Source organism: Balaenoptera physalus, assembly GCF_965194825.1.
Source record: "Balaenoptera physalus genome assembly, chromosome: 19".
Lineage (NCBI taxonomy): Eukaryota > Metazoa > Chordata > Mammalia > Artiodactyla > Balaenopteridae > Balaenoptera > Balaenoptera physalus.
The window spans coordinates 41,819,365-41,844,131 of NC_138900.1; the positions used below are offsets into that span (position 1 = coordinate 41,819,365).

Genomic DNA, 24,767 nt, shown 5'->3' on the forward strand with positions numbered 1-24,767 from the left:
TGCAAATGGCTTCTTTCCTTTCCTGGGGTAGGCTTCTCTGACCTTCTGTGAGAACGAAGCCTGAGTGGGTCACCCTAGTTTGTGCTATTTGAGCCTTTTTCTTGGACACCTCATATCCTTTATTGGCTAGGTGGTTCAGGATGGTTCAGAGCCTTCCTTAATCAGGCTGGCGATCAGAATGTTGTCTACATAGTGGAGGAAGGTTCCCTCCTCCAGATGTCGATCTTTCAGGTCTTTAGCTAAAGTTTCTCCAAAGATGGTAGGGAAATTTTTGAACCTTTGGGGCAGGACTGTCCAGCAGTATTGTTTTTTAAGGGGTTTGGGTCCTGCCACTGAAAAGCAAAACTTTCTTGTGAGTCTGGGGCTAATGGAATACAGAAGAAGTCATCTTTTAAATCGAATACAGAATACCAGGACTTGGGGAAAATAGAGCGGCCAGCAGGGTGTAGGGGTTAGGGAGGACTGGATGTATATCCTTGGGGGCTTCATTGACTGCCCTGAGGTCCTACACCATCTGGCATTCCCCATTGGGTTTCTTTACAGGGAGAATGGGTGGTATTACAGGCTTATTAGCATGGTCTAATTAGGTCCTGGTCAATTAGGCCCTGTATAACAGGGGCAATGCCCAGAAGGCCTCCTGATGGAGAGGGTACTGTTTTCTGTTGGGCCATGTGTGTCCTGGTTTTTGATGAACTATCATGGGACTGGCTCCTACAGCTTGTCCCACCCATCCCTAGGCTCATACCTTGGGATTTACTCCATGGAGGTCGACTTGCTCTGTGGGGAGGTTTGTCCTCAGCTGTTAACATTATCATCTTGTGCCCCCTGTCTAGGGGATGCCAATCTCTAGTTTGTCTCCCGTTAGGTGGATAGTAGCCCCCAATTTATGTAAGATATTTCTTTCTAGCAGGGTTATAGGACATTCAGGGACATATAGGAAGGGATAGGTGGGTGTGTATTCATCCAATTTACATTCTAATGGCTCTATGAATGCCTTTTCTTGGGCCTTCCCTGATACCCCCATAATTTTACAACTCTTATGACTGAGTTTGCCTGATCTGGTGTTCAGAACTGAGTAAGTGGCACCAGTGTTGATTAAGAATTCAACAGGCTTTTCCCCTGTGTCCACTGTCAGCTGGGACTCCTCGGGGGCCTCAGTTGAAGTGCCAGCTTAGGAGGCCCCCTGACCCCATCATTCTTCATTGACTTAGACCATCTGCCTTTGAGGGTGGTGGCTGGGATCTGCCATTTCCTTCCCCCTTCCGGGGCAGCGAGGGCATTCCTTCTTCCAGTGTCCCTCTTGTTTACATATGGCACACTGATTGGGTCCTTGTTTCCTCGGTTTGCTATCCCTCGGTGGGGGTTGGGAGTCACTCACTGGAGTTAAGAGTCTCCGTGGGCAGTTAGTCCAAATTCCCGTGCCGCCTGGTTGACATTGGAGGGCAACGGCCAGTGGGTGGGCTTGCCTCCGTGCCGTTTTATCCTCTGACTTTTTCTCCTCTGTATCACTGTTATTAAACACCCAGTAGGCAACCTTGACTCAGAGTCAGTGGTCATATAGATTCAGAGACATTCCCTGAGGCGCTCTAGGAATGCTGAAGGGTTTTCCATTGGCTCCTGATTGATTTCCCTTATTCCAATTTGTTTCTTTGCTGCTGCCTGGATTCCCTTTAGGATCATATTTTTACAACCGGTCAGTCTCTGTCTTCCATCCGCTTCTCCATGGTCTCAGTGGTCCCAGTTGGGTTTATTATCTGGGACCACTTGCTTCCCTGGTCTGAAAATAGCATGACCTGCATGATTTCTGTTCTCTATGTCTGCTTCCTCTCAGGCTTTTGAAATGACTGTGGCCTTTTCTTCCCCCATTAAGAGTACATTGAGGAGGCTCTGGATGTCAGCCTAGGTGGCGTCATGGGTTTGAAACGTTCCCCTAATCGGATTCAGGAACCCCTCTGGATCTTCTTTCAACCCCTTACTATGACCTTTTCAGCTACACAGATCCAAAGTGGTAAATGGGATGTGTACCTGGATGGGGTGAGAGCCCTCCTTCACCAGCAAGCACCTGCCTCAAAGGGAGTACTTTTCCTGGTGGGGTGTTGGACCCTGGCTGGTAATTAGTCCCGCATTGTGTAGTTGCTGGGCTGGGTTCTGGAGGGAGGGGGCTGGCATGGAGGGGGCCCTTCAGGCCTGTGGCCCCAATTGGGACATATGAAGGAAGAGGGCAGGGAGGGAGCAGTAGGAGGAGGGTTAGGGAAGAGATCAAGGAGGTCCTCAGGGGAGGGTCAAGGACTTATCAGGGGCGGAGAGCCCACATGCCTTTTGAAGGCCTTTGTTCTGATAGAAGGCCATACAAAAAAAACTGGACATAGGGAGTTTCACCCCATTTCTTTTGTCTCTGGCATAGCAGGTCCAATTGTAAAATAGTGTAATTTAGAGACCCATGGACGGGACAACTTTCCCCATCTCCCAGCTGGTATTGGGGCAGGCTGTATTACATAGGAAGCTTAAATGTTTTTGAGTCAGGAGGTCATACCTGAAAAACTGCCAGTTCTGCAGGAGGCACCCTACTGGGCTATCCTTCGGCATGGTAGGTATTTGGTTCCCCGTACCTTAGATGTTCTGACTTGAATTTGTTTCCAACTACTGAGAGGGCAGTTAGAGTGATTTGTTGGCACAGAATTGTCACAAGATTTGACCCAAATAAGATTTCTGATTTGGGAAATTTGGAACCAGCACCAAACTGTTAATGGATTCCTAAAAAGGCCCAAATAGGGGGCATCCAAATGGCATGGACTCTGATATAACTGGGGGTCCCCCTTGAATTTGTAACGGCCCATGCTTGAGATAGTCCTTCCTCAGTCAGGATATCCCACAGGAGGTTAGACAGGACAACCTCCGGGCCAGAGGAGCTTAGCCACATTAGTTCCTGACCAACTTGGTCCCTTAGTGGGTGGCATAGCTCTCTGAGGTGGGGGTCTTCTCTTTCCTCCTTTTGGCTGAAAAGGAGGAGTTTGCAGACTTCCCACTGGGTGAGAGTTAAAGGCCTGAGGGATCCCCGTAGGTTATTCACCAGATTGCTGGGGCAGCTGGGATTCTGTGCTGAGACCGGGAGGAGAGCCTGTGGAACCTTGGTTGATAAAGACTCACTCAAGTGTCGCCTTGCCAGCCGGGGAAGAGGTCGAGTGGTGGGTGTTTCTTGTTCTTGCCAGCAGCTCAAGAGCTTCCCAATAATGGGGTTCCTGGTCTTGTGAGTGGCTCGCAGTGCTCCCTAGTCCACTTCAGAGAAACTAACACTGACTGGAAGAGAGATCAAGTCACCGGTTGCGTACCTACCTTGGGACCCTTTCTCACTTGGGCGTCTGCAGTGCCTTTTCCTGAACTCAGATTGCGCGACCTTGTTCCGTTTTGTCAGACGGTCCTCAATACCTGGACATCTTCTTGGTCTCGCCTCTTGGCCACTTTCCTTTACCAAACTGAAAGTGACTAGGGAGGATGATAGTGTTGACCCCTGAGGTTGGCAAGGACGGCAAAAAGTCCTGGTGTGGCCGCTACTGCCTTGTACTGGGGTTAAGGGGACAGCACTGCTGGTGAGGCCACAGGCAAGACTGCCTGGGCTTCCTCTCATCCCCACCGTCCCCGGGCATCGGGTACCTCAGGAAGGCCAGCCAGAGGCAGCAGGCAGACATACGTGAATTTCAGTCTCTGATCACCAACGATACCCCAGTGTGATCCCCTCAAGGGGGCGCCGTCCAGATTACTCTAAGGGCTACCCTATGTGTACACCACAACTGGGTATCAGGCTGCTGGGCAGAGTTGCTCTGAATTTGGCCTTAGGCTTCCTGCTGTTCTATCCCATCAGAGTGAACTCAAAGACCAGAGTCAGTCATCCTCACACGAACCTCCCAAAGCCTCAGCTGTCCTCCCACTGGAGCTAGGGTGAGCCCAGAGCCTAGTGGATAGGTGCAGGGGAAAAGGCCACAGTGCCTCCCACCTGGGTTGCCTAAATTTGTTACTGACCCTTTCTCCTGCCTGGTGTTATTGGAGCCAATACTAAGACTAAGTTTGGTTCAGAAGCAAAGGAAGGCTTTATTTTTTGATCAGAGAAGGGAGAGGTGCAAGCTTGTGCTTTTGAGTACACACTTTTCTGGGCAGGCCATTGGTGGCAGGGCTGCTTTACAGGGTTTTCTTCAGCGGGGAGGGGGTGGAGTTCTTATGGGTGGGGTGCAGCTGTGCTGCTCGTGGCTCCAGATTGCAGTGCATCTCTGCATATGGCCCACTGTTGCCATGTTGAATTGAGGTGTCGTCACAGCACTTCTGCTGAGCTGAGGTGATGGGCATAGCCATTTTGCACAGGGAGCTCTGGTCTGAAGTGCCGGCTGCTAGGCCTCTGCATGGGGCACCCTATGAGCACAAAGGAAAAAAAAATGGTTTGACTTTATTTTATTACCCAGCTTCTATTTTTATCTCCCGGGAATTGTTAATGGGCTTTGCCGGTGACAGAATCATCACACTAGTTGTAAGAATTATGGAGGAAATGAAGTAGGTTATGTGAAGGATAAATAACCAAGTACTGGGGAGGGGTGACATTTGATGTAAGGTGGTCAGTGTCTCTGAGAAGGGGGCGTTGATGGTGGGGCCTTAAGGACCAGGGACCAGTCACATTGAAAAGCCAGGAGTGGATTGCTCAGAGCATGAACACAGAAGATAACCATTCCAAGGTCCTGAGACTGGAAAGGGCTTGGCTTATCTTAGTTTTAATAAGTCAGTGAGTGAAGGGTGAGGAGTGTCAGAGAAAATGGAAAAGGTTGGCAGGAGTTAGACCAGGCCCTCCTTCTGTTCACTTGGCCAGTTTAGTGTTTATGTGAGACAGTAAATTTAACTTTGGTCTTTTACCCGCCAACCGGATGCAAAACAGACAACAACAGCAAAACCGTCTCTCTCTAAAACTAGGGGGAGAAGTATCACATTCCTGGAACTGTGTGCTCTGGTGTCTCCTCCCATCCACATGAACCATGTCAATATATCATCTCCAGCTCCTAATTCAATGCCTGGCCTATATTAGCATTCAACAATATGTACACAAATGATTTGTAATTGCTGGGAGGTATTTTATGTTTCCTGTTCTATCAGGCATGCTTAGAACTGTGGGATTAGCACATAGGATTAAAATGATTTTAAGATAAGAGACTTTTAAGACACTACACAGTTGATCCTTGAACAGCCTGAGTTTGAACTGCGTGGGTCCACTTATCCATGGATTTTTTTCAATAGTAAATGCTACAGTACTAAACAATCCCTGGCTGGTTGAATTTGCAGATGCAGAACCTGAGATACAGAGGTACCACGTATACTGATGGCCAGCTATAAATTATAAGGGATTTTTGACTGTGTGAAGAGGGTTGGTGCCCCAAGCCCCTGTTGTTCAAGGGTCAAATGTGCAGTCTTTAAGGGACCAATGAGCCACTAGAAATCACAGAGAGCCTCCTGGGGCGGATGGTTGTTGATACATTTTGACAACTTATTATTTAAAATTAATTAATTATTATTCTTTGGCTATTAGCTAGTCCTTATCGCACTTATAATATCACAGAAGTTTTTTTTTTATTGGCGTATAGTTGATTTACAATGTTGTGTTAGTTTCAGGTATACAGCAAAGTGAATCAGTTATACATGTACATGTATCCACTCTTTTAGTTTCTTTTCCCATATAGGCCATTACAGAGGAGGATGTCTTTGTTGATTCATTCATCTGAGGTACCTATAGAGCATCTCCCTCATGGTAGGCATTTATGCTGGATGCTGAGGTGACAAAGGCAAATGCTACATGGTCACCATTCTCACCACTTAAGGAGTGAATTGAATATAAAAAAGGAAATGTTGGGCTTCCCTGGTGCCGCAGTGGTTGGGAGTCTGCCTGCCAATGCAGGGGACACGGGTTCGAGCCCTGGTCTGGGAAGATCCCACATGCCACGGAGCAGCTAGGCCCGTGAGCCACAACTACTGAGCCTGCGCGTCTGGAGCCTGTGCTCCCAAAAAGAGAGGCCGCGATAGTGAGAGGCCCGCGCACTGCGATGAAGAGTGGCCCCCGCTCGCCGCAACTAGAGAAAGCCCTCGCAGAGGAACGAAGACCCAACACAGCCAAAAATAAAATAAATTTATTAAAAAAAAAAAAAAGTAAAAATAAAAAAGGAAATGTTATACAACATCAGTCATGCAGTTACAGAATCTCTAGAATGTGCAGTGCTGTCATATACAGTGGTGCAGTGAGGGTCTAGTCTGGTAGGGAACATATGCAAAATAGCTGTCATGCAAATCACGGCATGCTGACATTTATCACCAACAACTGTTAAATAATGTCAAATGATAGGCTTGGTTGTATGTATAAATGACAGAAACATACATAGCAGATTCTTGGGAGTGTACTAATTTTTAGAGATTGTTAATACTTCACTGAGTAATGAGATATAACATAGACGGTTTTTAAAAGAACTATTTCAATAAAAAAAATTTCCTTTCATAAGATATTGAGAAAATTCTGATTAAAAAATGAACATATTTTTGACCTTACAAATATACTGCTAGGAATATTTTCTGAAGATATGTGTAAAGATTCAGACACAAAAGTTTTTTGGGTTTTTTTTATGCTTTTCTCCTTTTTATTATTTCAACATGCCAAGCATACTCCCTTTTCTACCTCTTGTTTTACTGAATCTGGAAGGGTTGTCGCCCAGGTTTCCACTGGGCCAATGCCATACCCTCATTCAGATCCCTGTTCGAAGGTCTTCCTATCATAGAGACCATCTACTACTTCTTGTCACTCTTTGTCTTCTTAACCTGCTTTATTATGATTATTATAGTTTTATTGTAGGACTTAATCACCAGCTGTTATATTTATTTGTGTGCATTGTTTTTCTTGCCTGTCTTTATCCCTCAGTCCCAGAAATGAAAGCTCTGTGAGAACAGAGGCTTTGTATTCCCAATGTGGGACAAGGTAGATATGAGCAATGAACACATATTCCGTAAATAATCCTTTAACAAATAAATAACATAAACAAAACAAGCTAAATGTCCATCAGTAGGTTATTCACCTGTGCATTAGGTAGCCATATATTGAAACTCTATGCAGCCTTTAAAATGGCATTTTTAGAAATAAATATATGTATATATATATATATATATATTTTTTTTTAATACTTTATTTATTTATTTTATTTATTTATTTATGACTGTGTTGGGTCTCTTAGTTTTCGTGTGAGGGCTTTCTCTAGTTGCGGCAAGTGGGGGCCGCTCTTCATCGCGGTGCGCGGGCCTTTCGCTATCGCGGCCCCTCCCGTTGCGGGGCACAGGCTCCAGACGCGCAGGCTCAGTAGTTGTGGCTCACGGGCCTAGTTGCTCCGCGGCATGTGGGATCTTCCCAGACCAGGGCTCGAACCCGTGTCCCCTGCATTAGCAGGCAGACTCTCAACCACTGCGCCACCAGGGAAGCCCAATATATGTATATATATTTTTTAATGTGGTAAAATGTTCATAATAGAGTGTAAGAAAAGGTATAGTTTGCAAACCAGGCTTTTCACTGTCCAGTATGATTCTCTCTCTTCCTCTCTCTCTCTCTCTCTGCATATACGTAACATCTTTGTGTGTTTTTATGTGCCTATGAAAAAAGAAACAAAATGTTAATGTTAATTATTTCTGAGTGGAGAGAAATCAGTTTAATTTGTTCTTCTTTGAATTTTCTATGCATTTTTAAACTTTGTTCTTTCTGTTTCTATTTTTTAACAAGTTTTTGGGTGTGTGTGTGTGTGTGTGTACAAAAAATCTAAAGTCATAAAGGCATTTTTAATCCTCAAATAGATTAAGCACTTGTGTTGAGCATTGCAGATTTTGGGGGTTTTGCTAGTTTGTCTCTCCGGAGTGACCCATATTGACTAAATTTCAAAGTTGTCATTGGAGTGTTACCTGTTGCCTCTGATATCTTTATATAGGCAGCCAGTGACGTAATGCTTAATTCAAGAATTTGGTAGAGTTTCTATGTGCAAAGGTATACAGTAATATTACTGCAATATATGATATTTTAGCATCCTAAATGCACACTTTTAAAATCGACCCCTAGTATATGTTTTTAAACAAACGATAGTTTAATGTAAATAGCAAACTTTGTCTTCTGTTTTTAATGTGGCTTTTGAGTTTTGGTTGCTTACTTTCCTCTTTTCTCTGGCAAATTTAATGTTACTACTGTTACAAAAAGAACCTATTTATCTCTTCAGTCTTTTGATAAGCCTGAGATCTTTAGATATAGTATTTATAAGAAAGTTATGGTGCTACTGCTATGAGAGTCTAAAAGGGTAATTTTATGATAATAATGCTCCGCATAAATGACAATCCTTAGGCAGTCTCTTAGTATTTCCCCCAATATGGATCAGCCCATGAATTTCTGAGAAAGATTAAAAATACATTTTAAACTTCTTTAAACTTTTTAAATCTTAAATGCTTAACTCTTTTAAATGTGTGACACCATCCATCACAATTTTATATTTAGACATATAATAATGTATAATCTCAGCTCTCTGTCCACTTGTAAAAATGGGAATAGACTTGGAGAAATAAGCAATTTCCCAACAGAAAATTGGAAATTCTGCCAACCAGTTCCAGGTGACCTGCCATCAATCAGTGTTAAATTCTCTGGGGTTATTGTTGAAGGGTATTGCTATTAGTGAAGGGCTTCACTGGTGACTAATGGTATATAACAAATACATTGAGGAAATAGAAACCCCCCGAATGTGTAATTGTCTGGCAACTTTCAGCGGAGACCTTTACTAGCAATTGAGAAAGTGAGATTTTTATAACCTCCTTGTAGTTCTCTTATTAAAATATCTGTTTTTAGAGAAATAGGTGAAACGATTATGCCATGCAATTAAATTAAATTAACTGACAAAATATTTCTTTATGACTAAACTGTTTAATGTAGGCATTTGGAATGTGTGGTATCATTTAGATTATGTGCGAATGTGACAATTATTCTGACTCTGAAGTTAAATAAGAAGTCTCAGTTTGCAATAAAATCTCCTTGTTTGGTATTATTAAGCAGTTATGATTAATGTCTGAAATGTAATGTTCCATGGTTATAATTTCCTTGTTTGCTTGAATGAGTACATTAGGAATTCATTAAAAATGCAAACCTTTTAGATACCTGCAAACTACAAATTCAGTGAGGACTTCCTGGAGGTTAGGAAACATTTTTGAATAAGAAACCATGACTGGCGTGAACCAACAGCTGGCAGATAATTATGATGGATTTCTAGTCCTGCAGTGCAGGGATAGACAAATGAATTTGTTCATTGATGTCAAAAATCAAATCCATTCTGATGTAAAAATCTAATTGCAAGACATACCTTCCATTCCTCCAACTCTTAACTATAAAGGCTGAAGCAGGTAAGGCCTCAAACTTACAAAAGTGGCTAATACTGATGGATAAGCCATAGATATGTGAAGGCAGCTAAGAATCTGATGTTCTCAAAAAGCATTTTGTCTTAAAGTAGTGAAAATAGTAAAATCAATTGATCACTTGATCAATCAATCCAGCGTTCCTGGAGTACCTGCCTCACCAGATGGTTGTGAAAAGTAGATGAAATGAAGTATGGAAAAAAACCCAATCTTGTGTTTGTTCTGTCTGGAAAGTGTCATTTAAGATGTTGACCCAGAGTTAGTTGTGTAGTGGTCAGTCAATTGACCTTTGTCTGCTTAGGATAAAGGCATGCAGTGAAGAACCTCTCCATCCTCTGGGGAGATTGTTGCCAATCAAAGAAGGCTGAGCTCTGGTGTCACGTCCTCTTTTTATAAGGACACAGATCCCATCATGAGGGCCCCATCCTCATGACTTCATCTAAATCTAATTCTCTCTCAAAGGCCCTACCTTTTAAAATCATCATAATGGGAGTTAGGTCTTCAACCTATGAACAGTCAGTCTATAACAAGGGGTATGAGGGCATATCCTTAAAGCCTATAAATCATGACAGGTATACAAAGAGGAGCCAAGATGTCTCTTACTACCGTTTTATAGCTTGAGAGAATTACATGGCAATAAAAAGAAGTATCGGTACAAAAATTGATGCAAATGGGACCTGTTATCACAGACAGCCGCTACACTGAAGAGAAAGGACAAGGAATCAGATTTGCCTTATAGCCTTAACTCATCATTTGTTCTTGGACACATGTATCCAGTGCTCTACAGCTCAGTTTCCTTATCTGAAAAATGGAAATCATAAAAGTAAATTGTGTAATATATATAAAAGTGGTGTCAACCAATGGGCAAATGGAAGGAATTATTGTCTGTATTAGTTTCCTATTGCTTCCTCAACAAATTACTACAAACTTATTAGCTTAAAACAATACAAATTTATTATCTTATATGCTGGAGGTCAGAAGTCCAAAATGAGTCTTCAAGGCTAAAGTTAAGATGTAGGAAGGGCTATGTTTCTTTTGGAGGCTCTAGGAGAGAATCCATTCGTTGCCCTTTGTAACTTAGAGAGGCTGCCCGTATTCCCTGGCTTCTAACCCCACATCACTCCAACCTCTGCCTCTGTTGTCACATTGCCTTCTCTTAACACTCCTGTCTCCCCACTCCCTTTTTTTTATTATGTAAAAAACACACAACATAAAATTTACCATCTTAACTATTTTTAAGTGTACAGTAGTGTTAACTATATGTACATTTGTTTTGCAACAGAACTCTAGAACTTTTTCATCTTGGAACACTGAAACTCTATACCCATTGAATAACAACACCTCTTTTCCCCCTCCCTCCTGCCTCAGTCTTATAATGATCCTGATGCTGAAAGTTTGGCCTCTGTGCACTGGTGCTGACTCAAATCTTGGAGACATTGGGTGAAGTAGAAAAGAATAGCTTTATTGTTTTGCCAGGCAAACGGGGACACAGTGGGCTCCAGCCCCCAAAAACTATGTGTCCCAACCCAGGAGGATTTGATGAGGGGTTTTATAGCAACGGTTCAAGGGTGGGGTTACTGATAAGATTAGGGTGTGTGCAAGGCCTCCTCTAATCTGGTCTCGGGTAATCTTCTTGATGAGCTTCTCTGGTTCCTTTAACGTAGCCTCAGGTGATCTTTCTCTGGTATGAAGAATGCTGCTATCTTAAAGAACTTAAAGACAGTTGTTATGTGTATCCCTTGAGGTGGACTATTGTTTCCTGGCTGCCCATCCCTTGTCTTTGCATCCCTTCCCTTCCTGGATTAGCAACTGTTTGAATCTGTCCTTTGGAACTCAGGGAAGGTCATGGATGCTGGAGTCAAGTAACGGGGAACAGAAAGGCTTCCGTGCCCAGGAGCCCCACAGGGTCCTGCTTGGTTTAAGTCCTTGTGATTATATTGGGCCCACCTAGATAATCTAGGATGATGTTCTCACCTCAAGATCCTTAATTATGTCTACAAAGTTCTTTTACATTCACAGGTTTCAGAGATTAGGATGTGGACATCTTTGAGGAGCCATTATTCTCTCTACCACATTATCTGATGAGCTAGTTCAGGTAGTTAATATAAAGAACTTAGAAAATGAATCAGAAATACTGTAATCAGAAATGCTCAGCAGAGTGAGACGTCAACTAATTTTGTATAACTTTATTTTCTTTTCTACAATTAACCTGCATTCTGGGAAAATGCAGTTAGGTACATTAATGGATGATAGAGTCATGTGGATTAATTAAGAATATGATTTAGGGTTTGTTTTGAAAGAAACCCATTTGAAACAGATGGCTTGTCTTGTTTTTTTAAAAGTTCTCTAAAAGTAGTGCCTGAAGACGAACTATTGTATGTATGTTCTGTAGGTTAGGACATATCATGTTGATGTGAGATGCAGGTATAAACCAAGAAATAACAAGGCTAGTCTTCTTTCCAATGCTAGTTATAACTTTATTTTCCCCCTCTTTTTAATATTAACAAGCCATATGCTCAGATTTATGACTAAGAGACCAGCCTTATACAAGTCTGCAGGAGAGAGGGTTTCTGTGAATTTGTTTGTAAAGATTAGGGAAATGAGGTCCATCTTGATTCCTTGAATTTTAAAGCTAGAAGGGGCAACTGTGCAATTTGAGGTGCTTCTAGTTTTGTTTTCCTGAATGCCTGAGGGACAAGACAGCCTACCAGATACACAATATAATCTGAGAATCTAAGAGAAATATTGCAGGATCCCCCTCAATGAGAACAGAGACTCTGAAGCAGTTGCCTCTTTCAGGGTATAGTCATAACCACACGGAGTACATGTTCCTTGAGGGCATAGACCTCTTGGCTGAACATGATACTCCTGAGTTTATCAGGAGGCACAGTTTCATGAGTTATATTTAAGAAGAGAGGATGAGTGATCTACACTGAGACTTCAGAATGTCCCTCAAAGGGAACCCAGCGTGAAAAGGAGAAAGAAAACCAGAGAATGGGGCTTCCCAGTATTTTGGTTCTGCTTCATTTTTGGACTGAGTGGAGAGGAGACAGCCTTATATTCTGGACCCTCCAAAATAACAGAGGAGAGAATTAAGCATAGTGGGAGCTAGAATGATCCCGCATTGCTGGATTCTCCAGAAGTTTGCTGATTGATTGGTCTTCATATGGATAGCACATGAAGCTCTTCAGTTGCTGGACCCACATCTGAGCCCAGCAGATGAGAAGACCACCATGGGAAACCTTAGTTCTCTGTTCTGAACTGCCCCTCACATGCCGCCTGTGAGTGCTATACTCATGCTAAGCCTTCTGAGTACAACCCTAAGAACCCCTTTGATCACCACTCATCCGCTAAATAGGTCTCCAACCAGGGCCACCTAGAATACACTTTCTCCTTCCATTATCTTACAAATTCATAATTACCCTTAAAAGGTGGGTGCATGTGTGATTTCCTTCAGGAAGGTTTTCCCAAAGCCTACTGTGATGTAAGTCATGACCTCCATCTTCACTTCTAAAATGCTTCTTTTGGCATTTTGTGCTTTTTTGTATCATAACCAATTAATAGAAGTGTTTGTTTACTGTTTTTTAAACCTGTAAGACTGTGAGGATAAGAAGTGTGACTTATACCTTTCCATATTATGCCCAGTACATGACATAGGGTCCTGCACATGATAATGAATATGTAAATGAAAGAATGAGTAAATGAACACACAAGAGCTATTCCAGCCCAAGGCTGTTCTGCTGAAAGATAACTGCATGACTTTTTTTTTTTTTTTTAACACCTTCATTGGAGTATAATTGCTTTACAATGGTGTGTTAGTTTCTGCTTTATAACAAAGTGAACCAGCTATACATATACATACATCCCCATATCTCCTCCCTCTTGTGTGTCCCTCCCACCCTCCCTATCCCACCCATCTAGGTGGACACAAAGCAGAGCTGATCTCCCTGTGCTATGTGGCTGCTTCCCACTAGCTATCTGTTTAACATTTGGTAGTGTATATATGTCCATGCCACTCTCTCACTTTGTCCAAGCTTACCCTTCCCCCTCCCCATGTCCTCAAGTCCATTCTCTACGTCTGTGTCTTTATTCCTGTCCTGCCCCTAGGTTCATCAGTACCATTTTTTTTTTTTTTAGATTCCATATATATGTGTTAGCATATGGTATTTGTTTTTCTCTTTCTGACTTACTTCACTCTGTATGACAGACTCTAGGTCCATCCACTTCGCTACAAATAACTCAATTTCGTTTCCTTTTATGGCTGAGTAATATTCCATTGTATATATGTGCCACATCTTCTTTATCCATCTATCTGTCGATGGATGCTTAGGTTGCTTCCATGTCCTGGCTATTGTAAATAGAGCTGCAGTGAACATTGTGGTACATGACTCTTTTAGAATTATGGTTTCCTCAGGGTAGATGCCCAGTAGTGGGATTGCTGGGTCGTATGGTAGTTCTATTTTTAGTTTTTTGAGGGACATCCATACTGTTCTCCATAGTGGCTGTATCAATTTACATTCCCACCAACAGTGCAAGAGGGTTCCCCTTTCTCCACACCCTCTGCAGCATTTATTGTTTGTAGATATTTTGATGATGGCCATTCTGACTGGTGTGAGATGATATCTCATTGTAGTTTTGATTTGCATTTCACTAATGATTAATGATGTTGAGCATTCTTTCATTTGTCTGTTGGCCATCTGTATATCTTCTTTGGAGAAATGTCTATTTAGGTCTTCTGCCCATTTTTGGATTGGATTGTTTGTTTTTTTGTTATTGAGCTGCATGAGCTGCTTGTAAATCTTGGAGATTAATCCTTTGTCAGTTGCTTCATTTGCAAATATTTTCTCCCATTCTGAGGGTTGTCTTTTGGTTTATTTATGGTTTCCTTTGCTGTGCAAAAGCTTTTAAGTTTCATTAGGTCCCATTTGTTTATTTGTGTTTTTATTTCCATTTCTCTAGGAGTTGAGTCAAAAAGGATCTTGCTGTGATTTATGTCATAGAGTGTTCTGCCTATGTTTTCCTCTAAGAGTTTTATAGTGTCTGGCCTTACATTTAGGTTTTGAATCCATTTTGAGTTTATTTTTCTGTATGGTGTTAGGGATTGTTCTAATTTCATATTTTTACATGTACCTGTCCAGTTTTCCCAGCACCACTTATTGAAGATGCTGTCTTTTCTCCACTGTATATGCTTGCCTCCTTTATCAAAAATAAGGTGACCATATGCGCGTGGGTTTATCTCTGGGCTTTCTATCCTGTTCCATTGATCTATGTTTCTGTTTCTGTGGCAGTACCAAACTGTCTTGATTACTGTAGCTTTGTAATATAGTCTGAAGTCAGGGAGCCTGATTCCTCCAGCTCCATTTTTCGTTCTCAAGATTGCTTTGGCTATTCGGGGTCTTTTGTGTTTCCATACAAATTGTGAAATTTTTTGTTCTAGTTCTTTGAAAAATGCCAGTGGTAGTTTGATAGGGATTGCATTGAATCTGTAGATTGCTGTGGGTAGTAGAGTCATTTTCACAATGTTGATTCTTCCAATCCAAGAACATGGTATATCTCTCCATCTATTTGTATAATCTTTACTTTCTTTCATCAGTGTCTTATAGTTTTCTGCATACAGGTCTTTTGTCTCTTTAGGTAGGTTTATCCCTAGGTATTTTATTCTTTTTTTGGTAGTAGTAAATGGGAGTGTTTCCTTAATTTCTCTTTCAGATTTTTCATCATTAGTGTATAGGAATGCAGGAGATTTCTGTGCATTAATTTTGTATCCTGCTACTTTACCAAATTCATTGATTAGCTCTAGTAGTTTTCTGGTAGCATCTTTAGGATTCTCTATGTATAGTATCATGTCATCTGCAAAGAGTGACAGTTTTACTTCTTCTTTTCCGATTTGGATTCCTTTTATTTCTTTTTCTTCTCTGACTGCTGTGGCTAAAACTTCCAAAACTATGTTGAATAATAGTGGTGAGAGTGGGCAACCTTGTCTTGTTCCTGATCTGAGAGGAAATGGTTTCAGTTTTTCACCATTGAGAACGATGTTGGCTGTGGATTTGTCATATATGGCCTATATTATGTTGAGGTAAGTTCCCTCTGTGCCTACTTTCTGGAGGGTTTTTTATCATAAATCGGTGTTGAATTTTGTCAAAAGCTTTTTCTGCATCTATTGAGATAATTATATGGTTTTTCTCCTTCAATTTGTTGATATGGTTTATCACATTGATAGATTTACGTATACTGAAGAACCCTTGCATTCCTGGGATAAACCCCAATTGATCATGGTGTATGATCCATTTAATGTGCTGTTGGATTCTGTTTGCTAGGCTTTAGTTGAGGATTTTTGCATCTATGTTCATCAGTGATATTGGCCTGTAGTTTTCTTTCTTTGTGACATCTTTGTCTGGTTTTGGTATCAGGATGATGGTGGCCTCGTTGAATGAGTTGGGGAGTGTTCCTCCCTCTATATAATTTGGAGGAGTTTGAGAAGGGTAGGTTTTAGCTCTTCTCTAAATGTTTGATAGAGTTCACCCGTGAAGCCATCTGGTCCTGGGCTTTGTTGGAAGATTTTTAGTCACAGTCTCAATTTCAGTGCTTGTGATTGGTCTGGTTATATTTTCTGTTTCTTCCTGGTTCAGTCTCAGAAGGTTGTGCTTTTCTTTTTTTTTTTTTAATTTAATTTTATTTATTTTTTATAGAGCAGGTTCTTATTAGCCATCCACTCTATACACATCAGTGTATACATGTCAATATCAATCTCCCGATTCATCCCACGACCACCACCCCTCCCGCCGCTTTCCCCCCTTTGTGTCCATACCAAGGTGTTTGTTCTCTACATCTGTGTCTCAATTTCTGCCCTGCAAGCCGGTTCATCTGCACCATTTTTCTAGGTTCCACATATATGCGTTAATATACGATATTTGTTTTTCTCTTACTGACTTACTTCACTCTGTATGACAGTCTCTAGGTTCATCCACGTCTCTACAAATGACCCAATTTCATTCCTTTTTATGGCTGAGTAATATTCCATTGTGTATATGTACCACATCTTCTTTATCCATTCGTCTGTTGGTGGGCATTTAGGTTGCTTCCATGACCTGGCTATTGTAAACAGTGCTGCATTGAGCATTGGTGTTCATGTGTCTTTTTGAATTATGGTTTTCTCTGGGTATATGCCCAATAGTGGATTGCTGGGTCATATGGTAATTCTATTTTTAGTTTTTTAAGGAACCTCCATACTGTTCTCCATAGTGGCTGTATCAATTTACATTCCCACCAACAGTGCAAGAGGGTTCCTTTTTCTGCACACCCTCTGCAGCATTTGTTGTTTGTAGATTTTCTGATGATGCCCATTCTAACTGGTGTGAGGTGATATCTCATTGTAGTTTTGATTTGCATTTCTCTAATAATCAGTGATGTTGAGCAGCTTTTCATGTGCTTCTTGGCCATCTGTATGTCTTCTTTAGAGAAATGTCTATTTAGGTCTTCTGCCCATTTTTTGATTGGGTTGTTTGCTGTTAGCTCCTCTCTAAATGTTTGGTAGAATTCTCCTATGAATCCATCTGGTCCTGGGCTTTTGTTTGTTGGAAGATTTTTAATCACAGTTTCAGTTTCAGTGCTTGTGATTGGTCTGTTCATATTTTCTATTTTTTCCTGGTTCAGTCTTGGAAGGTTGTACTTTTCTAAGAATTTATCCATTTCTTCCAAGTTGTCCATTTTATTGGCATATAGTTGCTTGTAGTACTCTCTCATGATCCTTTGTACTTCTGCAGTGTCAGTTGTTACTTCTCCTTTTTCATTTCTAATTCTATTAATTTGAGTCTTCTCCCTTTTTTTTCTTGATGAGTCTGGCTAATGGTTTATCAATTTTGTTTATCTTCTCAAAGAACCAGCTTTTAGTTTTATTGGTCTTTGCTATTGTTTCCTTCATTTCTTTTTCATTTATTTCTGATCTGATCATTACGATTTCTTTCCTTCTGCTAACTTTTGGGTTTTTTTGTTCTTTCTCTGAATGCTTTAGGCGTAAGGTTAGGTTGTTTATTTGAGATGTTTCTTATTTCTTGAGGTAGGATTGTATTGCTATAAACTTCCCTCTTAGAACTGCTTTTGCTGCATCCCATAGGTTTTGGGTCGTTGTGTTTTCATTGTCATTTGTTTCTAGGTATTTTTTGATTTCTTGTTTGATTTCTTCAGTGATCTCCTGGTTATTTAGTAGTGTATTATTTAGCCTCCATGTGTTTGTATTTTTTACAGTTTTTTTCCTGTAATTGATATCTAGTCTCATAGCAACTCCAAAGCCAGAGCCTCAGCTCCCAGTCCCCACCCGCCCCGGCGGGTGAGCAGACAAGCCTCTCTGGCTGGTGAGTGCTGGTCGGCACCAATCCTCTGTGTGGGAATCTCTCTGCTTTGCCCTCTGCACCCGTTGCTGCACTCTCCTCTGTGGCTCCAAAGCTCCCCCCCGCCCACCCCCTGTCTCCACCAGTGAAGGGGCTTCTTAGTGTGTGGAAACCTTTCCTCCTTCACAGCTCCCTCCCACTGGTGCAGGTCCCGTCCCTATTCTTTTGTCTCTGTTTTTTCTTTTTCTTTTGCCCTACCCAGGTACATGGCAAGTTTCTTGCCTTTTGGGAGGTCTGAGGTCTTCTGCCAGTGTTCAGTAGGTGCTCTGCAGGAGTTGTTCCACATGTAGATATAGTTTTGATGTACTTTTGGGGAGGAAGGTGATCTCCACGTCTTAACTCCTCTGCCATCTTCTGCATGACTTTCTTTAGAATCATGCCTGTTACTGTAAGATGAGTCTTTATGAAAACAAACTCTTCATTCCTTAAATTTGATTAAGTCATTATTTTACCTAATTTAGGGAAAGCACAGGTAAACATGTTGGCAGTTACAAACTAAACTTAATAAAACAGACTATTCTTTACCTTCTGATTTTGGAGAGAAGGAGCCAAGTGATATGTTTATTTTGAAATGTGAGACTACATATTAATAATATCAGTGTCTTGTGCTAGGCCTTTATGTGTTAGGTGCTGTGCTAGGTGCACTGGAGCAGAATTTAATTCTTAGAACCATCTGCTTCCATTATAGAAGGGGAGACAGGGTTAGAGAAGTGAAGGGGCTTGCTGTCTGCCCCAGAGCCAGTACATGCCTCAGCTGGGGATCTAAACTTGGCTGCTTCTATTCTGAAAGCTATGCTTTTAACCATTCTGCAACCCTGCCAGATTTGGTCATCTGAAAAGTCTAAAATGCTTTAGTCATACATTTTGTTTATGATGTGCACTTAAGTCAGAATCTCTGTAGCAACAGTAGGAAAAAAAAAGCAAAAAACCTCTGTAACAGGTAGCCAATAGAGGCAGGATCATCTGGAAGTAAAGCAAGATTCATATCATGTAGTTCTGTAAAAAGTAAAGTTGTGTTAATTTAAGAAAATGACCAGTTGAGTGAGAGAGAAGGGACTGTATTAGATTTCCCATAGCCTAGGATTTGCCTGGTTTCAATGCCATTTCTTACCACGCCCCAGGTTCACCATATTGCAATTGTGTTAATTTGCTTCCTGATCTTTGAATTTATCAGATATTTCTCTCTCTGGGCTCTCGTACCTATCTCTGCCCCCACTTTCTGGAACTCTCTTCTTTAAATGTTTGGATTACTTTTAATGTTTGGATTATTGTCATCCTTTTTGCCTGGAGTATAGTAGACAACCAATAAATACTTTCTGAATAAAGGAAAGAAGCAGAGGCACATGAGTTACTGGTGTATTTAACATAATTTTTATACTGATTTGCTTCGAGGTCTCCCTCCCCTACTGTTCTTTGGGATATTATTGATGTTAAGCATGTGCCTTTTTTTCCATTACATCTCCAGAAGATGGAGAGGGAAAATGAAGACATCATAATTATTTGGTTTATAACTTTATATAAGCTTCATGTGTACAGCATTATGTTTTGACTTCTGTATACCCTATAGCATGCTTACCACCAAAAGTTTAGCTTCCATTTCTGATGTACCAGGTTCTTACATATAATTGCCCCTTAAATCCTCAGAACATGTCTTCATAGCAGTTTACAGACATGAAATTTGAGGTCAGAGAAGTTAATGGTGTAGTCAAAAGTATTAAAACGTAGAACCAGCATTGTAACCCAGGTCTATCTGATTCCAGAGGCTGTCTTCTTTCCATTGTACCAGAGTGACCTGTATTGATGAAATACTCAGAAACATTTCTTATGGAAGGGAAGAGGTGAAGGAATAGGGACTAACTTTAGGAGTGGTTAAGAAGGAGGTTTGCATAAGGTGGAGGTCATGAGTTTCTTTCCTTTAGTACATCCCATTTCTAGTCCTGGGATAATTGTATTAGCTCTGGCTATTGTGGACAAAATCTATTTTGATAGACTCTTGAGAGAACAAGAGGTTGAATGGTATTTTAGTAGTAAATAAGTTACCCTAGACAAAGCAAAAGTATACTTTTCTCTGCCAGTAAAATAAGAGAAACAGGAATAAGGATATAGAAGTAGGAACATACTACGTCTAGTAAATGAAAAAGGAAAATAAGAAACTGATTGTAGAGGACACTGAATGCAAAATTGTTCTGCTCTCACATGCCATTTTGGGCTAGCACATGTAGAGAAACACCTCTGTCACTGTATTGAGCACTGAACCCTATTATATCAAGTGTGTTATCTTTGACCCTCATAGCTGGTGGTAGTGTGGGAGGGACGAGAATCATGGGCTTTGGAGACAAGCAGACACAAATTGATTTCCTAGGCAGGTCTTCTAGTTACTAGCTGATTGACGCTTAGGCCTTTAAACTGCCTTAGCCTCAGTTTTGATGCCGAAAACTCAGCCTCTGTGTACCAGTGCCAAATCAAATCTCAGAGTTTTGGGTGAAGTAGAAAAGAATAGCTTTATTGCTTTGCCAGGCAAACGGGGACACAGTGGGCTCGTGCCTCGTGCCTCTCAAAACTGTGTGTCCCAAGCCAGGGGGATTTGATGAAGAGTTTTATAACAGTAGTTCAAGGGTGGGGTTGCTGATAAGGGTCAAGGTGTGTGTAGGGCCTGCACTCCTTTAATCTGGCCTCAGGTGGCCTGATGAGTTTCTGTGGTTCCTTTAATTTGGCCTCAGGTGGTCTCTTGAAGAGCTTCTCTGGATCCTTTAATCTGGAATGAAGAATGCTAACATCCTCCATTTTTGGGGGGTTTTAGTTTTGCAAAGAGCTCAAAGATATTGTTATGTGTATCCCTTGGGGAGGAACCAGGACCCTGCCCCAAGGCTGCACTACTGCTTCTTGACTGCTCCTCCCTTGTCTCTGCATCCCCTCCCTTCCCTGATTAGCAACTGTTCGAATCTGCCCTTTGGGACTCAGGGAAGGTTCATGGAGGCTGGAGTCTATTCCCTACAAACAAGAAATGGGGGACAGAAAGGCTTCCATGCCCAGGAGCCCCACAGGGTCCTGCTTGGTTTCAGTTTCTTCAATAAGAAATGAAGAATATCTAACTCTAGTGTTTTGTGGACTAACTTCAGTAATGCTGTAAAACGCTTTGCACAGAAAAAGGTGCTTTATAAAATGAGCTATAGTTATAGTTAATAATAATATTATTAATGTTAACAATAATAATTTGTAATGATTAAAGGTATTTCTAATATCTTTGTAATGATAAAGATATTAGAAATAATAATGGTGCATTATTTTGTACATAACATGTAATCATTAAATAGAATTACTTGTAATTTGCTTTTTATGAAGTGGTAAAGTGCATAACAAAGATGCTTTACTTGAATTGTATATCACTTATGTACTTTGTCTTAAAATGAGACGTTATTCCTTTAATAGATATTTAGTAGAGTTATGGATTATGCTGTCTTCCTTCATTTGTTTGAATAATTACTTTCTGACTGGGTCTTACAGAAACCTGATTAAAAATCACCAATAATACTGTGTCTTTACTGCTCTTCATGTTCTTTAGTAAGGTGTGAAAAATAATTATATCTATTAACAAAAACTGACTACTTAAGCAGCTGAGCATCAGTATCTTTACCTCTACTTGGCCTGGATTTCCAAGATAATCAATGGCCATTTTTTAACAGTGAATAATTGAGCTCCCCTTTTGGAACCTGAAAATGGAAAAGTAGGAAAAAAAAAAAAGACTTAAAAAATTCACAGAGTCACGCATACAGGTTCTGCATACTAATCTAAAACTCTGCCTGAGGGCACGGCAATCCCCTCCCAATCTGAATTCAGTTCCCACCCCATGGCTCTCAGGAGAGCAGGAGTTCAGAATCAAACAAGCATCTATGCTAATAATACTTTTAAGGCATTTAAGGAAGCCATTTATCAGAATCAGGATGTTTCTAAAGTGGTGTTGTCAGCTGAGACGTTTAGATTTGTTCTAATGACAAAGAAGAATGAGGTTAAATTAATCAAGCAATCGCCAACTTTTGCTTTGGTAAAGAAATTAAATATTCAATCTGGAAATCAGATTAAGGGTCCATCCATGTAGAGCTGGATCTATGTGGCCACTGAAAAAGCATTTCAGAAAGGAATATTGATGTATGGTCCCATAGAATGCTGAATCCCCTTAGAGGTTTCCCTCTTTTGTGGTAAAAGCATAAAAATTAGAGCAGGGTAGTGACTTTTTCTGAAAATGATTATTGCTTTATTTAAAAGGCACACATTCTGAGATTATATCATTCTATATGTATCTATCCGTCTACCTATCATCTATCATCTATCTACTATCAGTGAAAAAAATTAATCAGTGGCTGATCTAAGAAAGATACAGAAAATTTTATTTGAGCCAACCTGAGGATTATAACCTGGGAGACAGTCTTTCAGAAAGCTCTGAGGACTGTTCCACCCATTAGAGGTCAAAGCACAGTTATATGAGTTTTTGAGACGAAGGGTTATATGTCAGATGACATATTGATACTTTACACAATCCAGATCTTCATGTACAAAGCAAGTAGTGGGTCAACCTGATTCCTTACAAGATTAAGAAGGAAGGTTATCTTCTAAGGAGTTCTGGTTAATGCAGATTCACAATACACAGTAAAGGGGAGGGAGGAGACCCAAACAGGCAGAGAAAAATTTTATGTTTAAATTTGTCTTGTCTTGCTATAAAATATGGATTTTATTTCATCAGTACCTATCTGTCTTCTTCATCATCATCATCATCATCATCATCATCATCATTATCATCATCATCATCATCATCATCTACCTATTTATCTCAAAATGCAGAGGCAAGTCTAGATCATTCTCATTTAACTTTGCAATTTAACTGGTCCTTGAAACTCTAATTCTATATACCAGTGATATAGAGTCAAGACTTCAAAGATTACCTTGCAGCTCCAGGCCTACTTTTTAAAATTTATTTATTTATTTATTTATTTATTTATTTGGCTGTGTTGGGTCTTTGTTTCCGTGCGAGGGCTTTCTCTAGTTGCAGTGAGCAGGGGCCACTCTTCATCGCGGTGCACGGGCCTCTCAGTGTCACGGCCTCTCTCGTTGGGGAGCACAGGCTCCAGATGCGCAGGCTCAGTAGTTGTGGCTCACGGGCCCAGTTGCTCCGCGGCATGTGGGATCTTCCCAGACCAGGGCTCGAACCCGTGTCCCCTGCGTTGGCAGGCAGATTCTCAACCATTGCGCCACCAGGGAAGCCCCAGGCCTACTGTTAATTGGCTAGATAACCTTCTTAGTCATTTTCTCTAACTAAAACTCAGTTTCTCACCAGAGATTTATTACAGTGATTTGGATAGTCTGGCCCAGTGCTACACAAAGGTCTGAGGACCAGCAACATCAACATCACTTGGGAGCTTATTAAAAATGCAAGATCTCAGGCTCCACCCCAGACCTACTGAGTTAGATATTCTGATGGAGGGGCCCACACACATGTAGTTTAGCAAGTTCTCCAGGTGATTCTGATACACTCTAAAGATTGGCTATTAGTACTAATCTGTCCCACAGAGATGATGCTCTTGATTTAGAACCAGAGTATTTCATTGTAAATTTTACTCTTGTTAGAGGAATTGGGTATCCCACTGAGCTATCAACACTCTCTCACTTGGTAACCATAATATCTGGGGGAGTAAATGGCTCTTTGTGGGTCAACTTCTTGTGGACCTTGGTGCCTTTTAGTTTGGAGGCTCTGGGAGATGAAACATTCCCACTTGGTAAGAAGGCACTCATTGTTTTGCCTCAAAAGAATTAGTAGTTTTTTGTTTTTTTTTAAATTAAAGTATAGTTGATTTACAATGTTATATTAGTTTCAGGAGTATAATACAGTGATTTAATATTTTTATAAATTATACTCCATTTAAAGTTACTATAAAAATATTGGTTATATTTCCTGTTCCGTACATTACATCCTTCTATCTTATTTATTTTATACCTAGTAGTTTGTACCTCTTAATCCCTTTTCCCTATCTTGCCCCTTCCCCACCCTTCTCCCCATTGGTAACCACTGATTTGTTCTCTGTATCTATGAATCTGTTTTTCTTTTGTTTTATTCATTTGTTTTATTTTTTAGATTCCACATAGAAGTGATAATATATAGTATTTGTATTTCTCTGACTGACTTACTTCACTAAGCATAATATCCTCTAGGTCCATCTATGTTACTGCAGATGGCAAAATTTCATTTTTTTTTATGGCTGAGTAATATTCCATTATATTCCAACATTCCATTATATATATACCACACCTTCTTTTTTAAAAAATTTTATCGGAGTATAGTTGATTTACAATGTTGTGTTAGTTTCAGGTATACACCATAGTGATTTAGTTATACATACACATATATTCATTCTTTTTCAGATTCATTTCCCATATAGGTTATTAGAGAATATTGAGTAGAGTTCCCTTTGCTATATAGTAGGTCCTTGTTGGTTATCTATTTTATATATAGTAGTGTGTGTATGTTAATCCTGAGCTCCTAGTTTATCCCTCCCCCCAATGTTTCCCCTTTTATACCACATCTTTATCCATTCATCTGTTGATGGACACTTAGATTGTTTCCATATCTGGGCTATTGTAAATAATGTTACTATGAACATTGGGGTGCATATATCTTTTCAAATTAGTATTTTTGTTTTCTTTGGATATCTACCCAGGAGTGGAATTCTGGATAATATGTAGTTCTGTTTTTAATATTTTGAGGAACCTTCATACTGTTTTCTGTAGTGGTTGTACCGATTTACATCCCACCAACAGTGAACTAGTGTCCCTATGTAGTCTGCGTGTACCCAGTGGCTTTGGTGGGAGAGCTGGATCTGAAGTGAGCATGGACTGTGTCTTCCCCCAGGGAGTGCTGCAGCCACCGTCTTGGTGGGAGATAGGGCTGGA

The 24,767-nt window shown here is 40.7% G+C and overlaps 1 long non-coding RNA gene across 1 annotated transcript in view; it reads left to right on the forward strand.

Annotated features, from left to right (window-relative positions):
* LOC309649494 overlaps window positions 1–24,767 on the forward strand; it is a 913,024-nt gene that overhangs the window by 179,293 nt on the left and 708,964 nt on the right. The window lies entirely within an intron of this gene.